General features: G+C 34.0%; 1 non-coding gene across 1 annotated transcript; it reads left to right on the top strand.

The window, feature by feature from the left end:
• The first annotated feature begins 10444 nt into the window (after window positions 1-10444).
• Window positions 10445-10552, top strand: LOC141604312 (small nucleolar RNA R71). Its single transcript, XR_012526017.1, has one exon. It is a non-coding gene; the product is annotated as a small nucleolar RNA R71 (small nucleolar RNA).
• Window positions 10553-10992: the final 440 nt, after the last annotated feature.

Below are 10992 nucleotides of genomic sequence, written 5' to 3' on the forward strand. Positions count from 1 at the left end.
GAGTATGAGGAAGTCAACGGGTATGAAAAACTTGCCAACTTTGACGGGTTCATCTTCTAAGACACCTAAGGGTCGCTTTAAAGAACGGTCCGCCATTTGCAATATTGTACTTGTGCATTTTAAAGCACCCATGTTAAGTTTTTCACAAAGGGAGTAAGGCATGACACTCACACTAGAACCTAGGTCGCAAAGGGCCTTATCAATGGCATATGTGCCTATAGTGCAAGGAATACAATAGCTACCGGGGTCCTTAAGTTTCGGAGGAGACTTGTTTTGTAAGAGTGCACTACACTCTTCGGTGAAAGCAATGGTCTCAACCTCATTGAAGGATCGCTTCTTTGAGAGGATTTCCTTCATAAACTTTTCATAATAAGGGACTTGGGTAATCAATTCCATAAACGGGACGGTGACTTGCAAATTCTTACAAACTTCCAAAAATTTAGCAAACTTACCTTCCTCCTTGTGCTTTGCTAGACGTGAAGGAAAAGTAGATCTATATACTAACATATTCATATATGTTTTAATTTAATTTGTCATAAAATTAATAAGTGATCTTATGCATGCAAACATATAAACAATATAAAGAAGAAATCATCATCTTACATTGTGATTTTCGGATCAATAGGGCACAAGAGAGTTCTCCTTCTCTCTTGTTCTTGAGCTCTCCAAATGGAAGAATAAGGATTCAAATATAGAATCCCTCCCAAAAGCATATACCCAAGGAAAACTCATAATAACCAATATTATTTAGATCTAGTAATAATATTAGTTTTACTATAAAATTGACACAAAATAGATTGTATTTTTCTCTTGAAAATTTCGGTCAAGAGGGAGTATTTTGTGTGGTTTATTTCTCTAGAAATCTCATAAGATGTAGAGAGCATATTTCTTTTCTTACTCTAGAAAATTATATGCTTGAATGAATGAATGAATTGAAAAGAAAAACTCTTTTCTTTTCTTCTATGGTTGGCCGAAATAATAGCCTTGGGTAGTATGCCCAATGCTTTTTATTTTTGCTCTTCTCAAAAGCTTAGGTTTGCATGGCTACTTGTTAGCTTCCAACATTGTGTTTTCCACTTAAACAATTAACACAATTTCTCCACTAACTCCCTCCATAATTTCGGCACTTTCATTATGAAATGGATGATCCATTTTATTTTTGTCATTTGTCAATTTGTCACATGTAACATGTTACATGACATGTCACAATGTAATGTATTTTCAACTTATTAAAAATAAACATACTCATAAAATATGTCATTTACAAAATCGACTAGTAATTCGTAATTACTCGTACCAAAAATGTTTCCAAATTATAAATTACAACATTCTGTATTTATAATAATTTATTCATTCCGTTTCAATTGTTTTACGTAAACAATGATTTCATCTAAGCAATAAAACAATTCGATTACTTAGACCGTGTCTCATTTAATCATATTTACAATAAGATACGTAAATTATACTCACAAAATCATCCGTCAATTTTAAGCAATTTAATTAACTCGTATCGGTATACGATTAATTAAATAATCAATTAAGAGTATTTCCCTATAGGTATGACCTAAGGGGATCAACTGATCACCACCGTCGCACGACAGTAATGTCAAACTCTAGTCAGCCAATCATTACCGATATGTGTGGACCGGTTATTTCAAAAAAATTACATCCCACATGTATTCTTAAAATGAGATTTAATAATGATATTTAAATCATGTTATCGCACTATTGTTGAGGACACATTTCCCAACAATCTCCCACTTGTCCTCGACAAGTGTGCGTCACCAATTCTCTTGTCCTATTACTATCTCCCACTCAATGCAAGGTGTCTTTCGGGTCGTACTTGCAAGTGATCATATCGAGAGTGGTTTCCTCGATCTGGAGAATAACTGATTGACCGGATTTATCTATCATAGATACCTTCCGAGCGTGGCCACGCATTTCCAGTTCATTACTCCTCGAGTGGCCCTGAGATATTGTTTTAACCCTGACAAGGGGGTGGACAATTCCTATCGCACTTATTCCCTTCGACTAGCCACAACCATCATAACCCAAAATATGCCCATTTGACCCCATTTGCGAAGGTCGTAGTAACACAAATCAAAGTTAATCTGAAACTGTGCCATCTTAGGCGAACAGACTTTAGTCAAAAGAATCGACTCATTAGAATACTATAGCAGCTTTCGCCACGACCAGGCTATATAAATTGCCAGAACTCTATAAGCGGTCATAAGGCCCGACAAGGTGTTCCTAACAGTCTGCCTATGTGATCGACTAGTCATCTCACATGACTCTATGGCACTTGAACTTGCCATCAATCGCATCACACTCTAGTCACTTCGAGACGTCACCTCATACAAGCGACTATGGGCTAATACTATGTTAATCCGGGTTCACTTTAACGGGGTTCAACGTTGTCTCTACAACCCGTTTGGATGTAACAAAGTATAATAAAAGAGTTTTAAAGTAAAACTCCAACGACAAATGCGATTATCACATATTAATAGTCAATGCCTGATTACTATTTCATGTTCTATAATCTAATTTGATCTTGTACGTAGTTGTTCATTTCCATTCAATTGAAATGACATGACTCATCATGTTTAGCCTTTGAGAAGGCTTTGGTTAGTAGGTTTTATCAATTTCTTGTACCTTACTCAACCTTACTACATACTCGTTTTCCTTTGTAATGTATACATTTACATCACAAAACTTTCTGAGTACGTGTCGATATCCAATAAAGACATAGGTCCTTTAGCCTAAGAATAACTCCCACTGTTTTCACAGTGTGCGGGACTCATCCTCTTTGCACATCTCATGATTGCAAGTGTACTCAATTTCCGTTATAAATATCTCTCATTGTTCTTTATTGCCTAGAACGATTCTAGAAAATCTACTTCTTAATTAACATTGCCACAATGGTGGCTTAACCATCCTAATGTGTTTTGATTATGGTTTTGTCGGAAACCATGCGCAATCTCAATTGTCAATTGTCACTTGTGTAACACTCTTACACAAAATTGCATCATAAACACTTTGCATCATAGCCTTAATGCTTCTGCAAGCACTTAAGGGTAATCTTTATGGCTTACTTGGTAAATATTACTTAAATTCGATTTTGAAAACAATTCATCATACTCCAAGTATATGAAGTGTTATACATCATTTTCTATTTAATTGATTTGGTAGCGGAAGCAAATGGAATCAATCAAATATGTTCAACTTGGTTGAACTAGTCATGAATCTTATCAACATAAGACTTCTTATTGACGCTAATATCATGTGGATTTATCTTCATAAATCCGGATATTAAAGATGTATTATAATACTCCAAAAGTCTTACATCATTCACAATGATCAATATGTCATCCACATATAAGACTAATTAAAATTTCCGTAACTCCCACTAAACTTCATGTGTAAACACAACTTCTCAACTTATCGAGAAAAGTTTTATCACATGATCAAAATGTTGATTCCAACTCATTGATGTCCTACTTAAGATTCTCTCTTAAGTTTCACATTATCTTAGGATTGCAAGAATCTATAAAACTCATGACATGTATTGAATACATTCCTTCTATTGAAGAAGTGGGTTTTAGATTCACTTGCTGTATGCATATCCTCATAATGAAACACAATCCCTAAGAAGATCCAAATAGACTTAATCATTTCAATTAGTGCAAAACCCTTTGCAACCAATCTTGCTTTGAAATATCTCTTTATTAGTGCAAAACCCTTTGTCACTAATCAAGCCCGTTTGTTTCGGATTTTCATGGCTCTAAGCCTTGTATTGAGTTGTGACTTAAACACTCTTATGTAAGTCATATGTTCATTACTTTCTAGAAGTAATCAACTTGAATCAAACAATTTCTTTTGTAAGTTATAAGCTCTTTACTTTCTTAAAAGTAGCATGAATTCATCATTTTTAACAAGTGACGAATTTAACCTCCTAGGTTTTGAAGAAACAATGTCTTACACAAAACATCTCATGTAGCCAAGAAAGACTAGTTTCTTGCGACATAACATTCTCTGTGGCTCTTGAATAATTTCTCCACTCTGTCTTCTAGAAATAAACTTGTATTTTAGAAAGACAGCTTCATGAGCCGCAAACCCGTCGTGCTCGTGATAATTGAAAAGGGAAAAATGAGCATTTGTTTCTTGTGAAAACTTACAAACATGGTACCCTTACCATTTCATATCTCATATGATTCGATTTAGTGGAAAAATAATTTAGAAAAAAATGATAAAATCCCCAAAAGGATCAAGTAACTCAAAGTAACTTGATTGAAGTCCAAACCATATCGAATAGCGTTTGATTTCTTATCCATCCACACATTATTTCATAATGTGTGCTAAGAGAGATTAACTTGTGATACTATATCACATTTCCTTTGGCTTATATCAAAGTCTTCACTTTGATAATCCCTTCACGACTAAATCGTGATTCCTTGAACTCTTGAACTTCTTCAAAGATTTCTCTATTTACCTTATTAAGTGAACACACTAGTGTCAACTTAAATCGTTGGTAAAAGATAATGATCAACCTATTTTTGATCGATGATTTATAACCTCGATCTCCTTTTCAACCAAAAGGTACGAGATATCTTGCTTTGAATACAAGATACGCATATACCATTAACAATCTAATGGTTTCAAGAGTACTCGATAACTCTTTGCGTTCATCATTCCAAAATTCAAGGTTTAATCTTGGGTTACCAATTTGAGTCTTGCATCATCTTCATGATATATCATTCTAGTTTGGTTTAGAATATAATCACCTTGATAATGGGCTAGCCATACATCAAATCGTGGTGTATAGGGTCACAAAAGTGAAACCTCTTTTGTATCTTAACAAGTTTGTATTCTTATTTAGAGTTATGTACTTAATAGTCACAATTAAGTACAACTCCAAACCCAAAAACTAGGTTTAGTACACAATGACTCTATCTCTCGACTTCATTGTTTCTAGTCGTCATATTCTAATCATCTTATATGTCTAATACAATGATGAAAACCTCCACTGGTTTCTAATATTGACGAAGTGGTACTAGCAAAATTTATGTTTAATCAAATAAACATTTAAAGAAGAAGGTCCCATTAGATGTCCCACAACTAACTTGTTGATTCTTCAATAATTTGGGGTAGTTTCCTTTCTTGTGTCCAACATTTAAGACAATGGAAACTTTATCGTTCGGGATTGATAGGTTTAGTATCGTCATTCTCAACAACTTTACCTTTAACATTACCTTGTATCAATTCCATTATAATCTTTACTTCTTGAACCGCGTCTTCATCTTAACGGTTTAAGAGAATGCTTCCACTCATTTCAATGAGTCTTTGCTTTGAGAAGCAAAATTGAATTCATGAAGATTACTCTTCATTTGTTCGTTTTAGTCTTAAAACTTTCATTGAAGTGGTTGCGTTATTTTGGTCAATTTTGATTTCCAACAAATCTAGTTACCAAAACAATTTATCGCTTCAAGGTACTTAATTCAATTAAGTATATGAATAACAATCCATTGTAAGTAGATGTGTTAGTTAAGAATCAAAAACATGTTTGATAATGAATAACCTTTATCTATACTCTTTAGAAGAGATCCTTAGCAATGGTTCATTTGAGGTTTTAGAAGCAAATTCATATTTGTCTTTAGTTACGATGTTTTAATGGAGGTTTTGAAAAATCGAAATGATATCGTATATGAATTGTGGTAAATAAATAGAACAATATAATAACGGAATAGTGGAAAACTTAACATTTATCGTTTTATTAATACTTGTAAACAACAAGTAAAGCATTTACATAGTGACCTCTACCCAACCATGATAAATGATTCCAAGACCCAAATTCATATCGACTTAGGCACGGTATGGCCGATGAAACCCTTATCAATATAACTCGGTGGATTAACGTTTTAATCGATTCTACTTTTAGAACTCTTGGTCGATAAAATTACTCTAATAATTATCTATAGCCCAAAACACATCCGACAAGGGCACGGTATGGCCGATGAAACCCTTATCGAAAAACTTTTGTTGAGTTCAATCCAAATTTCGAATAAATGTGTCCATGATCCAAATCCACATCAACTTGGGCACGATATGGCCGATGAAACCCTCATTAACATGAACTCGGTGGATTAACATTCATCACCCACTTCCCCTACGTAACAAGGTTTGTACCCCGGTAGGGCCGAGTGCACTCCCTCGCGAAATAGGTTTTCATGGTTTCTACTATTTGGTAAGGCTATGTCTCAATTAATTGTTTTAGCGAGAGGTCATGTCAATTTATTATCTATCAAGTTTTAAGTGAACTAAAGCGGTGAACTACGATAATTCTAATTGACACGGACGATAAACTCGATTAGATGATGATGCATGTTTTAGTTATGGCGATTTAGCGATGCATGTGACATATAAATAAAATGCAAAGCATAAAAATAAATCCTAGTATGGCCTTCCTAAAATAGAAAACTATTTAACTATTATATATTGGGAAACCAACTCCATTGGTCCCTTGAACTTCGGTTGTGGCACGCATCTCGAGGTAACATCGTCTTTATGTATCGCCATCTTGAAGAAATCCGTCTTTGGGAACTCCGAAATGAATAAAATTACATAATAAATTACATAATTTCCTATTATACATTTGTAACTATAATAAAATAAATCTATTAAATTACAAGACGGTGATACGAGATCACAATAAAATTACAACCGAATCGATATTCCCATACATTTCGGGCAATACCAATTAAAAACTAAGGCCATACTAAGTAAAAATTACATAATTCAAAAATTACATAAAATAAAATAAAATTATGACAATCATAAATAAAATGCAACATTAAAATATGTATGAACATGCCCAATTTTATGCTAAATCGCCTTTAATTAGCCAATATCGTATATTACTCGGTTTTTACGGATTTGCGTGATTCAACATTTTATAATCACAAAAATTACATAAATTCATATTTATGCACAAGTTAATTACCCTAACTTCTTAGGACTCAAAATTAGTCTCCACTAACTATTTGACCATAATTAACTCATATTTCTTAATATTGTTCATAAAAGGACTCAAAATTACAATAAAATGCTATAAACTTCAAATAAATCACAAAAGTTTCAAATAAATTCAAAATTTGAAATTCAAACTCATGAACATTCTGGAAAATTACCATGACACTCATAACGTTCAAAAACTTAGGTTAAAAATTTTGAAAGTTATCGGGAAAAACAATGTTGCGGTTTATCGGATTTATCAATAAAAATCATAAAAACATGAGAAAAATTATATTCATTAACTTTTAAATTTTAGATCTGAAACAGATAATAAAATGCAACATTGGACGTTTTTCCTTAGTCATAGATTATGTTTTATTAATTTTTCACTAATAATGTCACTATTTATGTTATTTTTATTCAAAAATCCATAAATCATGCAAAAAGACTTCAATATAGCCTATTATTTTACACACATCTTGTAAAATTACATGTGACAACATACTAAATTTCTATGACCAGATTCGAAATATTTCTCATATTAACATATTTTTCATCTAAATCCGATTTTTATCATAAAAAATCCATTTTTCGAGCATAATAACTCATAAAATTATGAAAATTTCCAAATCATCTAAAAATAATATATGTGAAAACATATCCAAAAACCACTGGAAAATTCAAAGTTTAGCTAATTTTCGTCCAAAAATGACATTTTTATCATAAAAATCACATTTTAATGCCAATATTATATAAAATGAACAATAAAATCCATAAATTAACCAAAATATCCTAAATACATTTTAGGATCAGAAACTTTAACATGCAAAAATTAATTTTGTGATATATCATAATAACACAAATTATACAAGTTTTATATGTTAATCTTTATAACTCGGAAAAACTTTTAACCGATTTGCATGCAAACAACCATGGTTCTGATACCGATTGAAGGAAAAGTAGATCTATATACTAACATATTCATATATGTTTTAATTTAATTTGTCATAAAATTAATAAGTGATCTTATGCATGCAAACATATAAACAATATAAAGAAGAAATCATCATCTTACATTGTGATTTTCGGATCAATAGGGCACAAGAGAGTTCTCCTTCTCTCTTGTTCTTGAGCTCTCCAAATGGAAGAACAAAGATTCAAATATAGAATCCCTCCCAAAAGCATATACCCAAGGAAAACTCATAATAACCAATATTATTTAGATCTAGTAATAATATTAGTTTTACTATAAAATTGACACAAAATAGATTGTATTTTTCTCTTGAAAATTTCGGTCAAGAGGGAGTATTTTGTGTGGTTTATTTCTCTAGAAATCTCATAAGATGTAGAGAGCATATTTCTTTTCTTACTCTAGAAAATTATATGCTTGAATGAATGAATGAATTGAAAAGAAAAACTCTTTTCTTTTCTTCTATGGTTGGCCGAAATAATAGCCTTGGGTAGTATGCCCAATGCTTTTTATTTTTGCTCTTCTCAAAAGCTTAGGTTTGCATGGCTACTTGTTAGCTTCCATCATTGTGTTTTCCACTTAAACAATTAACACAATTTCTCCACTAACTCCCTCCATAATTTCGGCACTTTTATTATAAAATGGATGGTCCATTTTATTTTTGTCATTTGTCAATTTGTCACATGTAACATGTTACATGACATGTCACAATGTAATGTATTTTCAACTTATTAAAAATCAACATACTCATAAAATATGTCATTTACAAAATCGACTAGTAATTCGTAATTACTCGTACCAAAAATGTTTCCAAATTATAAATTACAACATTCTGTATTTATAATAATTTATTCATTCCGTTTCAATTGTTTCTGTAAACAATGATTTCATCTAAGTAATAAAACAATTCGATTACTTAGACCGTGTCTCATTTAATCATATTTACAATAAGATACGTAAATTATACTCACAAAATCATCCGTCAATTTTAAGCAATTTAATTAACTCGTATCGGTATACGATTAATTAAATAATCAATTAAGAGTATTTCCCTATAGGTATGACCTAAGGGGATCAACTGATCACCACCGTCGCACGACAGTAATGTCAAACTCTAGTCAGCCAATCATTACCGATATGTGTGGACCAGTTGACTGTAAAAAAATTACATCCCACATGTATTCTTAAAATGAGATTTAATAATAATATTTAAATCATGTGATCGAACTATTGTTGAGGACACATTTCCCAACAAGACGATGAGGAAATGGTATTTGAACAACTTCTTTGGGAAGAGCATCCTCCACATCTTTCACTATCTCTTTCTCATTCTCCTTAGGAGCATCCACTTTCTTTGAAACGGCATCACTCTCCTTAGCATTAGGAGAGATTTCTTCAACAACCACCTCGTCACTTTCTTTTGGCATAGGAGACCCAACATCTTTAGCATCAAGCTTGTTCTTCCTCTTTAGCATCAACAATCGATGAGGAAATGGCACACGATCTTTAACAATAGGCTCTTCACTAGCCTTCTTTTTGTCATTTCCCCCAAGCTTAGCCTTTTTAACAACCACCTCTTCATCCAAAGTCATGGATGGCCCATCATAGCTTGAACCACTTCTCAAGGAAATAGAATTAGCGGTTTCATGTGGTTGCTCACATTGGGAAGGTAGTTGGCCGTTCTTCCTTTGAGAGCTAGAAGCGGCTAGTTGAGCCACTTGTTGTTCCAACATTTTGACCGCGGCACTATGAGCTTGATCATTTTTTTGAATTTGAGTCAATAATTCCCTTTGCATTTGGATGATGATGCCCTCGAGCTTACCCACTCCTTGATTGTTTTGTTGGCCATTTTGTGGTGGATTTTGTTGGTAATTGTTTTGTGGGGGCCTTTGTTGATTTTGATAACCCGGTGGAGGGATATACTTTTGTTGTTGAGGGACATAGGCATTTTGTTGTGGTGGGGGTTGAGGGTTAAGCACATTATTGCTAGTGTAAGACAAGTTTGGATGAAATTTTGAATTCGGGTTATATGTGTTGGAAAATGTACCCGGTGGATATGAACTTTGTCTTAGAGCTTGAAAAGCATTTACCTCTTCCATAGGAGCTCGGCAATGAGCGGCATAGTGGCCCGCACCTCTACAACCATCACAAACGATGATTTGGCTTGTTGAAGACACAACATTGAGTTGTTGAATGGAATCCTTAGCATCTCTCTCCGCCAATTGTTGTTGGAGCAAGGCAATTTGAGCTAGCAAAACGGAGTTGTTAGAGGATTCATCTTTACCTTTGGATGGCACAACTCGGGAATTGACATATTGGGCATCATGGATCGCCATAGATTCGATCGTGGAATGAGCAAGATCGGTGTCAATTTGATCAAACCGCCCATTGTTGGCGGAATCAAGAATCCTTCGGGACTCGGCACAACATCCATTGTAGAATGTTATTTCTAGAAACCAATCATCTAGCCCATGATGTGGGCATTGCCTTTGCAACTCCTTGTACCTCTCCCATGCCTCATATAAGCTCTCAAGAGCTTGTTGACGGAATCCGGTGATTTGGCTTCTCAAGGTTTGAGTTTTCTCCGGTGGAAAAAACTTTTGATAAAAAGCAAGAGCCAATGTCTCCCAATTGGTGATTCCCAAGGTGGTGCGGTCAAGGCTATTGATCCAAAGCTTGGCCTTGTCCTTCAAAGAGAAAGGGAAAAGTATTTCCCTTATTTGGGCTTGGGTGACGCCCGTTTGACGGATCATGGAGCAATAGTTATAAAAGTTTTGCACATGCAAATTGGGATCCTCCAAAGGACTTCCTCCAAATTGCTTTCTCTCCACAAGGCTAATAAAATCCGGTTTGATCTCGAAGTCCGGCGCGGTGATTTGAGTGGTTGTGATTCCGGCCGGAAGCATGACCGCGGTGGGCTTTGAGTGATCGGAAAGTCTCACCATCTTTTTGGTAGTAGATGGTGGTGGTGGTGGAGTTGATGAACAAGAAACCTCCTCCTCTTCAAGAACTTC

Source organism: Silene latifolia, chromosome 9 (assembly GCF_048544455.1).
Source record: "Silene latifolia isolate original U9 population chromosome 9, ASM4854445v1, whole genome shotgun sequence".
NCBI classification, from domain to species: Eukaryota; Viridiplantae; Streptophyta; class Magnoliopsida; order Caryophyllales; family Caryophyllaceae; genus Silene; species Silene latifolia.